Source organism: Gracilinanus agilis, chromosome 1 (genome assembly GCF_016433145.1).
Source record: "Gracilinanus agilis isolate LMUSP501 chromosome 1, AgileGrace, whole genome shotgun sequence".
NCBI classification, from domain to species: domain Eukaryota; kingdom Metazoa; phylum Chordata; class Mammalia; order Didelphimorphia; family Didelphidae; genus Gracilinanus; species Gracilinanus agilis.
Genome location: NC_058130.1, coordinates 288,652,686 through 288,664,645, shown reverse-complemented (window position 1 = coordinate 288,664,645; position 11,960 = coordinate 288,652,686). Strand labels below are relative to the sequence as shown.

Sequence of the window (11,960 nt, the reverse complement as noted above, 5' to 3'; positions counted from 1 at the left end):
AAGGACACATGACAAAACTAGTGGAAATGCGCATTGGCCATGAGTGGGGGGGGGGGGGGGGGGGGGGGGTGAAAGGGAAAGGAGGAGCATGAATCATGTAACCATGTTAAAAATGAATTTTTTTTTATCCTGGGACTCCATTCTAGGAGCATAGGGCCACAACCAGTAGGCAATGGATCGCTCAGGGTCACCCAGCTGGGAAGTGTCTGAGCCCGGATTTGAACCTAGGACCTTTCGTCTCTAGGCCTGGCTCTTAATCCACTGAGTTAGCCCAGCTGCCCCTACTTTAGGTTGCAGTTTCTTTAGCAGATGTAGTTTTTACAGGGTGGGGTTGCTAGCCCCACGCCCAACCCTCCTCCTTTTTCATCCGGGCTAGGGACTGTCCTCAGCCCAGGAGTGGTAAGGGTGGGCGATAGGGGTCAAGTGACTTGCCCAAGGTCACACAGCTGGAAGTGTCTGAGGCCAGACTTGAACCTAGGACCTCCAGTCTCTAGGCCTGGCTCTCAATCCACTGAGCCACCCAGCTGCCCAAAAATGAATATTAATAAATGTTAATTAAAAAAATTTCTGGATGTGGGGGATATGAATGAAACCACCCATCAATATGAGGTCTTGAATCTCTGACATATCTAATTCATAACCCTAAGACTTTTTGCACCGGATTCTTCAAAAGAGGTCAGCATTCAGTTCTTCCAGATGGGCATGCATAATAGAGATATAGAAGTTGATATCTTCATAGAGGGAGACAAAATGCTGGTCTGGGTCCTGAAAGAGAGCAATATTTTGTCTCTTCACAAGAAGTGTACAGTAGCAGACAGCAATCTTCTCACTGATGACTTTCTTATGCAGTTGTCAAAGTCCTTCCCACTCAAGTTGATATCCTTAACTATGATCTTGACTTCAAAGATGTCATCTTCTGTGGTAAGAACAAAGACATCAAAACTGTCACCTCCAAAGTCAAGATAAACAAGTCACTCTTAAATTACCCTTTTTGACCAAGCCATAAACAATTGAGCAGCAGTTGCTTCTGATTATTCAAAACCAATAATAGTTTCAGCATCTTTGGTGGCCTGATATTAGGAATTATTGAAATAGCTTGATAATGTGATGACAGCATTTGTAACAGTCTTCCCAAAATAAGCTTCAGCAATTTCTTTCATGTTAGTCAAGACCAAAGAAAATACTTCTGGATAGAAATTTTTGTTCTCTTCTTTGTACTGCACTTGGACCCTAGGCCTGCCTGAGTCATTCATATTTGACTCTACAACTATATAATTAAATCTATGACCAATCAGATGTTTGGCATTACTATAAAAGATAAACATTCTGTGTTGGTGAAGTCAATATAGCTTTGGATGGTCCTGTTTCCTTGGTCATTAGCTATGATCTCCATTTTCCCATGTTGGATGAGTCCCATAACAGAAATAAGTGGTGACAAAATCAATGCCAATTTCAGGTCCTTTTGACTGATGCTGAGGAAGAAAGATTGCTTCTGTGAAATTAAGACCAATCCCATTACTTTTCTGGGAAAGAAATATGCAGAGCCTCAGTATAGGTTCAGATTTTGGAAATGAGGGTGGGGTAAATAGCCATTCAAGAAGTCTCATGAACACACAGTTTTGAGATATAAATACATATAAGTCAAAAGGGAAATAAATGGATACTAAGAGAAGGTAGAGGTTTTTAAGAAGGCTAGAGTAGCATGGGTTGTGGGCTTGTCACAAGAAATACAACGTTTGACCTTGAATAAAGGAGGTCATTAAAAGGAAAAAGAGAAATCCTAAAAACAAGTCATTTGGGTCAGGGTTAGATATAGAGAAAAAGGGCAGACAAATCAGCTTCAGACCATTTAAGTTATAGAATATAAGTATGGATCCCATTGTCTTTCTTCACCTTTTTATTTTTTAAATCAGAGGTAAAGGCCAAGAGAAAATGTACTATTTTATTTTTCTCCTCATCACCAACCAATTTAAAGAGCCTCAAAAGGACTAAAAGCAAAATCAGATGAGTGAAGGGGCTCTATTGTAGAGCACAGCCTTGAAAGTAGCCAGGGTTTGGGTATTTACACACTATAAGAGGATAAAATTACTTTTACCAAAGCACTAGTTGATCAACACTCCCCCACTCCACCTACCTTGCCAGAGTCAGAGCAAGCACAGGGCAATCTCTAGGTTTGGGGGAGGGGCTAGCTAAAGACACCACAGATTTTCACCTGAGAGCAGAGAGACTTGGGTCCTCAAGAGACTGAGGAAAACAGTGCAACTTGGGCTCACAGATAGGGCAAGGAGGGGCTGCTCAGAGCAGAAGCTGTGGACACTGACAAATAGATTCAGGGCAAAAATTGCTCATACACAGAGACATGCCTACCCTCCTAACTCTGACTTCTGGCTGGAAAGGAAAGAAAAAACTAACATAGCAATGGCCACCAAAACCCAGGAACTACAATCTATAACCTCCAAAAAAAATAAGGAAACACCTTTGACTCTGGATAATTTCTATGCAGAGAAACAACAGACCACAGAGGAGACAACAGATAACAATAAACAAGCAAACATATCCAAACTTTCCCAAAAAATGGAAATTGGTTCCAAGCTCTCCAGGAAATCAGGCTGGATTTTGAGAACCAAGTTAAAAAGATAGGAGAAACTTGGCAATAAAAGTGGGAAATAATTAAAAAAGGAAATAAGAGTTTAGAAGACAGAATCTCCCGCTTGGAAAAAGAAGCCCCCAAATCAAATGAAACAATAAGCAAATTGGAGACAAGAATTGAACTGCTAGAAGCCATGAAAAGCAGGATAGACCAAACTGAAAAGTAAAATTAAAATATCATAGCTGAAAACCAGCCTTTGAAGACTAGAACTGGGTAAATAGAAGCTAATGATCTTACAAGACAGCAAGAATTAATAAAAACAGAATCAAAAGAATGACAAAAAGAAGGAAACATGAAATATCTCATTGAGAAAACAAGAGGAATAACAAGGGATAGGATGGGAAGGGAAGTAAAATAAGGGTTGACATTCAGGGAACTGATTAAAAGCAGGACTAGGAGGGAAAATCAAAATGATGGGAAATACACAGGTGGTAATCAAAACTCTGAATGTGAATGGGATGAACCCACCCATAAAACAGAAGCAAAGAGCAGAGTGGATTAGAAACCAAAACCCTACCATATATTACCTACAAAAAACACACATGAGGTATGTAGACACACACAGGATAAAGATAAAAGGTTGGAGCAAAATCTATTGGAAAAAGAAGGCAGGAGTTGCAATCATGATATCTGACAAAACCAAAGTAAAAATAGATCTCATTAAAAGAGATAGGGAAGATAATTACATCCTGATAAAAGGCAGCATAGACAATGAGGAAATGTCAATACTCAATATGTATGCACCAAATGGTATAGTTTTTAGTTTTTAGTTTATTCTTGTTGGCTCCCAGAGGAGCATAGGGCCGCAACCATCTCACGCCAATGGACTCTATACACCATATGGTATAGCACTCAAATTTTCAAAGGAGAAACTATTGGAGCTTAAGGAGGAAATAGATAGTAAAACTTTACTAGTGAGAGACTTTCCTCTATCAGATCTAGATAAATCAAACCAAAAAATAAATAAGAAAGAAGTAAGATATGTGAATGAAATCTTAAAAAATTGGAGTTAATAGATATATGGAGAAAAATAAATAGCACATAGTACATTCACAAAGATTAACCATGTACTAAGTGGGCAGTGATGGGCAAACATTTTAAAGAGGGGGCCAAAGGAAAGGAAATACTCATCTGTCAGTCTGTTTCTAAGGCAACCCTTTCGAAGTTTCATTGTATTGTATTCTACTCATTGTATTCTTCAGATTAGGAATAATATCATGTGGCCAGATAGAACATTTCAGAGGGCCGCATTTGGCCCATGGGCCTTAGTTTGCCTATCACTGTACTAGGGCATAAAAACATAGCAAACAAGTGCAGAAGAGCAGAAATGATAAATGCAATCTTTTCAGGTCATAATGCAATAAAAATAATAATTAGTAATGGTACATGGAGAGGCAAATCAAAAATTAATTGGAAATTAAATAATGTGATTCTCCAAAAGTGGTTGGTTAAGGAACACATCATAGAAACAATTAATAATTTCATTGAAGAAAATGACAATGAGGAGACATCATATAAAAATCTGTGGGATGCAGTCAAAGTGGTACTCAGGGGAAAATTTATATCCCTGAGTGCATATATTAATAAATCAGAAGAGGCCAATTAATTGGGCATGCAAATTAAAAAACTAAAAAGAAAACAAATTTAAAATCCTCAGATAAAAACTAAATTAAAAATCCTAAAAATTAAAGGAGAAATGAAATAAAATTAAAAGTGAAAGAACTATTAAATTACTAAATAAGACTAGAAGCTGGTACTTTGAAAAAACAAATAAAACAGATAAAATACTAGTTAATCTAATAAAAAAGGAAAGAAGAAAACAAAATTAACAGTATCAAAGATGAAAAGGGAGACCTCACCTCTAAAGAAGAGAAAATTAAGGTAAATATTAGGAACTTTTTTGTCCAATTATATGGCAATAAATACAGCTATCTGGGTGACATGGATGAATATTTACAAAAATATAAATTGCCTAGATTAAAAGAAGAAAAAATAGAATACTTAAATAATCCCATGTCAGAAAAAGAAATTGAACAAGCCACCAAAGAACTCCCTAAGAAAAAAACCCCAGGTCCAGATGGATTCACAAGTGAGTTCTATTAAATGCTTAAAGAACAACTAATCCCAATACTATACAAACTATTTGACAAGCAAAGAAGGAGTTCTACCAAATTCCTTTTATGACACAAATATGGTGCTGATTCTAAAGCCAGGCAGATCAAAAACAGAGAAAGAAAACTACAGACCAATCTTCTTAATAAACATAGATCCAAAAATCTTAAATAGAATACTAGCAAAAGGCCTCCAGCAAGTGATCATGAGGGTTATTCACTATGATCAGGTGGAATTTATACTAGGAATGCAAGGATGTTTCAATAGTAGGAAAACCATTTACATAATGGACTATATCAACAAGCAAAGCAACAGAAATCACATGATTATATCAATAGATGCAGAAAAAGCCTTTGACAAAATACAGCATTCATTCCTATTGAAAACATTAGAAAGTATAGGAATAGAAAGGCCTTTCCTAAAAATCATAAACAGTATATATTTAAAACCATCAGCAAGCATCATCTGCAATGGGGATAAATTAGAAGCCTTCCCAAAAAGATCAGGAGTGAAACAGGGATGCTCATTATCACCTCTATTATTTAACATTGTACTAGAAAGACTAGCAGCAGCAAATTAGAGAAGAAAAAGAAATTGAACATATTAAAATAGGCAATGAGGAGACCAAGCAATCACTCTTTATAGATGATATGATAGTCTATGTAAAGAATTCTAGAGAATCAACTAAAAAGCTACAGGAAATAATCAACAACTTTAGTGAAGCTGCAGGATACAAAATAAATGCACATAATTTCCAACACATCTCAGCAGCAAGAGTTAGAAAGAGAAATTTCATTTAAAACCACCCTAGACAATATAAAATATCTAGGAATCTATTTGCCAAGACAAACACAGGAATTATGTGAATACAACTACAAAACACTTTCCACACAATGAAAAATAAATCTAAACAATTGGAAAAGCATCATTTGCTCATAGGTAGGATGAGCTAACATAAAATAATGACAATCCTACCCAAATTAATTTACTTATTCAATGCCATACCTATCAAACTACCAATAAACCTTTTTACTGAACTAGAAAAAATTATAATGAAGTTCATTTGGAAGAACAAAAGATCAAGACTATTAAGGGAAATAATGAAACAAAATGTGAAGGGGACTTAGCAGTACCAGATCTTAAACTGTACTGTAAAGCAGTAGTCATCAAAACGATATGATACTGGCTAAGAGATAGAAGGAAGGATCAGTAGAATAGACTTGGGGTAAATGACCTCAGTAAGACAGTGTACGATAAACCCAAAGATCCAAGGATTGGAGACAAAAACCTAATATTTGACAAAAACTGCTAGGGAAATTGGAAAACAGTATGGAAGAGATTAGATTTAGATCAGCATCTCACACCTTACACCAAAAGAAATCCAGAATGAATGAATGACTTAAATATAAAGAAGGAAACCATAAGTAAATTAGGTGAATATAGAATAATATATCTTTCAGATCTATGGGAAAGGAAAGATTTTTAAGACCAAGTAAGAGATAGAGAAGGGGCAGCTGGGTAGCTCAGTGGAATGAGAGTCAGGCCTAGAGACAGGAGGTCCTAGGTTCAAACCCGGCCTCAGCCACTTCCCAGCTGTGTGACCCTGGGCAAGTCACTTGACCCCCATTGCCCACCCTTACCAATCTTCCACCTATGAGACAATACACCGAAGTACAAGGGTTAAAAAAAGAGATAGAGAATATTACAAAATGTAAAATGAATAATATTGATTATATTAAATTAAAAACGTTTTGTACAAACAAAACCAATGCAACCAAAATTAGAAGGGAAGCAACAAATTGGGGGAAAATCTTTAAAACAAAAACCTCTAATAGAAGTCTAATTACTCAGATATATAAGAAGTTAAATCAATTGTACAAAAAATCAAGCCATTCCCCAATTGAAAATTGGGCAAGGTATATGAATAGGCAATTTTCAGATAAAGAAATGAAAACTATCAATAAGCACATGAAAAAGTGTTCTAAATCTCTTATTATTAGAGAAATGCAAATCAAAACAACTCTGAGATATGTTGTGAGGAAGATTAGATTAGTTATTGATTAGGTATTAAGATGTATTTAGCAGGAAGGAGCTGGAGCTGGGAATTCCAGGATGGAATGAGGGAGCAGGAAGAAGTGACTTGTGCTCTGGAAAGGACTCCATTGGGGGTTAACACAAATTGTGGTTAGCCCTGGGAGAACTCAGAGTAAAAGGACATCTTGCATCCTGATTTTCCCCTGGGATCCTGTGTGGTGAGACATCTAGCAAAGAGGACAAGATCTACAGTGCCAAAGGAAAAAGGAGAAGTTTGAAATCTGGTGGACAGCATTTCAAGCACTCCCTCACTACTTGGTTCCTGAGACAACCTTGGCTCTTGGTATCCAGAGATCATCAGTGGATTGCAGTGAGAATCCCAAAGCCACAAAGCCCGTAGCTGAGCTGCTCAAGCCTGGCAGGTTCCAGGTCTGAGGCAGTCACCCAGAGACTCCACTGCTCCTTGGGCCCTGTCAGTTTAGATTACTAAGTTAGTGTAGAAATAAGTCTTCCCTTTCCCTGTGGGTTATGTCATTAGATTTAAGGTTCAAGAGTAGATATCCCTATCCCACCTTTTAGTTGTTCATAATTAAACCCAATTATATCCTGTTACCTTGTCTGTTGAATTCAAGACCTCTGGTCAGAGTGACAGTTGGCTAACTGTCCTTTGTCAGTTAGGAGTAGCTTGGCTGTTCAAGTCTTCAATGTCCAGGTCTAGTCTCTCATAAATCCCAGAGTGTGTTCCCACAAACCACTTAGTTTATTTATAATATCCCTGGTGACCCCATTACCCTTACTTATATTTCCCACAGGTACCACCTCAATACCTAGCAGATTGGCTAATATGACAGCAAAGGAAAGTAATACATTTTGGAGGAAACATGGTAAAATTGGGACACTAATGCATTACTGTTGGAGCTGTTAATTCATCCAACCATTCTGGAAGGCAATTTGAAACTATGCCCAAAGGGCCCTTTGATGCAGCCATACCACTGCTGGGTTTATATCTGAAAGAGATAATGAAGGAAAATACCTGTACATAAATATTAATAGCCACGCTCTTTGTGGTGGCAAAAAATTGGAAAACGAGAGGATGCCCTTAGATTGGGGATTGGCTGAACAAATTGTGATATCTTTTGGTGTTGGAATACTGTTGTACTAAAAAGAATAATGAACTGGTGTAATTCTATGTGAACTGGAACGACCTCCAGGAATCAATGCAGAGTGAAAGGAGAAGAACCAGGAGAACATTATATACAGAGAAAGATACACTTTGGCACAATTGAATGTAATGGACTTCTCTACTAGCAGCAATGCAATGATCCAGGACAATTCTGAGGGACTTAAGAGAAAGAATGCTATCCACATCCAGAGAAAGAACTGTGGGAGTAGAAACACAGAAGAAAAACAATCGCTTCATCACATGAAATGAAGGGGGATATGATTGAGGATGTAGACTCTAAACAATTACTTTAGTGCAAATATTAATAATGTAGAAGTAGGTCTTGATCAATGACACATGTAAAACCCAGTGGAATTGCTCATTGCCTATGTGAGAGGTGGGAGAGGGGAGGGAAAAAACATGAATCATGTAACCATGGCAAAATATTCTAAATTAAATAAATAAATAATTGAACTTTTTTAAAAAGAAAAAGCAACTTTGAAAGAGTTTCAAACTGATCAGTCTCATAATAAATCATAAGTCCGAAGGACTGAAGATGAATTATTCAATATCCCTTTTGCCAGAGAACTATTGGATTTAAAAATCTAGAAAGAGAGAAGCATGTTTGGAAATGACCATTGTGAAAATTTGTTTTATTGAACTATGAGTATTTATTTTAAGGTGTTTTTGGTTAATTGGGTTTTGTTTTTGGAGAGGAAAAGGAAGAAAAAATTTAAAAGCATGAAGAAAAATAAAAGTATTAATAACATGTTATACTTACTGAAACTCAATAAAAATTATAATCCAAGGAATGTATAAAGAAAAGACCCAAATTTATGAAAATCAATTCTATGAAGGACAATTAGAATTAGGGAATTAACCAAAGTTTATATTAAATAATCAAAGCAGAGTAATTCAGATCAAGAGAAGAGAATGTCAGAACAAATGTCTCATCACTGGGGAAACAAGAACTTTGAATTTTGTTTAGGGATTTTTTTTTTCATATCTAGTCAGCATACCTAGAAGCAAGAAAGAGCAACCACTAATTTGGGAAGCATTTTTGCACATAATCTCTAAGTAGACAGTAAGTCAATAAGGAAATAAATACAGAGAAAAGTACATTGTTAATGAAGAGTATTGACAAAGGAAGGGAGACAAAAGAGGAGCAAGAGAAAAATAAGAGGGAAGATTGAGATCAAAGTAAAAGATTTGGAGATAGAAAAAGTCTTATTTACTACAACATTTACTATACTTTTTTCATTTTACAAAACAAGGGAGCATATATAAGTTTTTCAATTACAGAGTGCTTTAGATAATAGCAGGAAATGCTGGTTAGCTTAAAGAATCCACACTATATACCTGGTCTACTCAGTAGATAAAATGCATTCCTTTGGTTGCATCTTTTTTCTCTCCAGACAAAACATGGGAATGTAAATATAAGATACTCATTATAAATGTAAAGAATACTAATTATTATTAGTCATTTTATTTGCACTTTAATCTTCTTAAATATCTTTTGTAACTTTTTATAGCTGTATCAAAATAAAACTAGTTTTGAAGAAAAATTTGTTTCAGAAGTTAGGGGTAAAAAAGAATATGATACCTTGGGGGCAGCTGGGTAGCTCAGTGGAGTGAGAGTCAGGCCTAGAGACAGGAGGTCCTAGGTTCAAACCCGGCCTCAGCCACTTCCCAGCTGTGTGACCCTGGGCAAGTCACTTGACCCCCATTGCTCACCCTTACCACTCTTCCACCTATGAGACAATACACCGAAGTACAAGGGTTTAAAAAAAAAAAAAGAATATGATACCGACAGTCAGAATGTTATATTTTATTTCATTTTATTTTTTAAGAGAAATATGTTTTAACTGTATTGGGAACAATTTGTTCAGCCATTCCACAATTAATGGAGAACTCCTCAATTTCCAATTCTTTGCCAGCACAAAAAGAATTGCTATACATATTTTTGTACAAGTAGGTCCTTTCCCCTTTTTTTGATTTCTTTGGGATCCCAATTTTGCCACATCCTCTCCAACATTTATCACTTTCCTTTACTGCCATATTGGCCAAATAGATGTAAGGTATAGTACCTCAGAGTTATTTTAATTTACATTTCTCTAATGAAGAGTAAATTAGAATTAGAACATTTTTTGATATGATTATTGATTGCTTTGATTTCTTCATTGGAAAACTGTTTGCTCATATCTTTTGACCATTTGTCAATTGAGAAATGGCTTGTGTTCTTTTAAATTTGACTTAGACATATATGTGTGTGTGTGTGTGTGTATGTATTTGAGAAATGAGATACGTATATATATATGCATATTATAATATATATTATATATTAGACATTATATAGAGACATATGTATATATATTTGAGAAATGATATCTTTATCAGAGAAATTGGTTATAAAAATTCTTCCCAGTTTGTTATTGGTTATATTGTTTTTGTTTGTATAAACACTTTTTAATTTGATGTATTCAAAATTATTCATTTTACATCTTGTAATGTTCTCTCTCTCCTGTTTGGTCATAAATTCTTCCCTTCTCCAAACAGGTAAACTACTCTATGTTCCCCTAATTTACATATATGATTACCCTTTGTGTCTAAATCATATACCCATGTTGATCTTATCTTGGCATAAGGTGTGAGTCTATACTGAGTTACTGACATACTGTTTTCCAGTTTCCCCAGCAAATTTTGTCAAATAATGAGTTCTTATACCAAAAGCTTGGATTTTTTAATTTATCAAATACTAGATTGCTAAAACCATTTATCCCTATGTTGTGTCTATTTCATATCTATCTCATTGGTCTATTAATTCTATTTCTTAGCCAGTACCAGATTGTTTTGATGATTATTTATAGTACAATTTGATATTTGGTACTACTAGACCACCTACCTACACATTTTTTTTCATTAATTCCTTTGATATTCTTGATCTTTTGTTCTCCCAGATGACTTTTGCTGTTATTTTTCTAGTTCTATAAAATAATTATTGATAGTTTGATTGCTATAGCACTGAAAAAGTAAATTAATTTAGGTAGAATTAAACCAAATTAAACCAACTCCTACTCTTATTTTTTGGTTCAATAGTTCTCTTTCCATTTTATTAATTTTTCCTTTGATTTTTCAGGATTTCCAACTTAGTCTTTAAATGAGGAACTTTAGTTTGTTCTCTTTCTAGTTTTTAGTTACATGCCCAATTAATTTGTCTATTTTTTCTTTGTTTTATTTATGTAAGCATTATAAATTTCCCCCATAGTACTTCTTTTGCTGTATCCCATAAATTTTGATATATTGAGACCCCATTGTCATTCTCTTTAATGAAATTATTAATTGTTTCTGTAATTTGTTCTTTAACCCACTCCTTTTTAAAAATTAGATTATTTTGTTTTCCAATTAAATCTTAATTTATCATTCCTTTGACCCTTATTGATTATGATTTTATTTCATTGTGATCTGAAAAAAATACATTTATTATTTCAGCTTTCTGCATTTGCTTGTGAAGTTTTTATGTCCTAGGACATGATCATTTTTTGCATAGGTGCCAGGTACCGATGAAAAGAAGGTATATTTCTTTTTATCTCCATTCAGTTTTCTCCAGATTTTTTAAATTTAACTTTTAAAAATTTTCATTCATTTCTTTTTCTTCTTTCTTGCTTATTTTTTGGTTAGATTTATCTAGTTTTGACAGAAGGAAGTTGAGGTCCCCCACTAGTATAGTTTTACCGTCTATTTTCTCCTGAAGCATACTTAATTTCTCCTTTAAAAATCTGGAGGCTATACCATTTCGTGTATATATGTTTTGAACTGATATTACTTCACTGTCTATAGTATCTTTTATCAAGATGTAATTGCCTTTCTTATCTCTTTTAATCAGATCTATTTTTGCTTTGGCTTAGTCTGAGATCATAATTGCTACTCCTGCCATTTTAATCTCAGTTGAAGCCCAATAGATTCTGCTTCATCCCCTTATCGCTACTCTGTGTATGTCTCCCT

At 35.1% G+C, this 11,960-nt stretch overlaps 1 pseudogene; it reads right to left on the bottom strand.

Moving 5' to 3' along the window:
* Positions 1–666: 666 nt before the first annotated feature.
* LOC123251006 lies at positions 667–1,607 on the bottom strand (annotated as a pseudogene).
* Between the last annotated feature and the right edge of the window lie 10,353 nt (positions 1,608–11,960).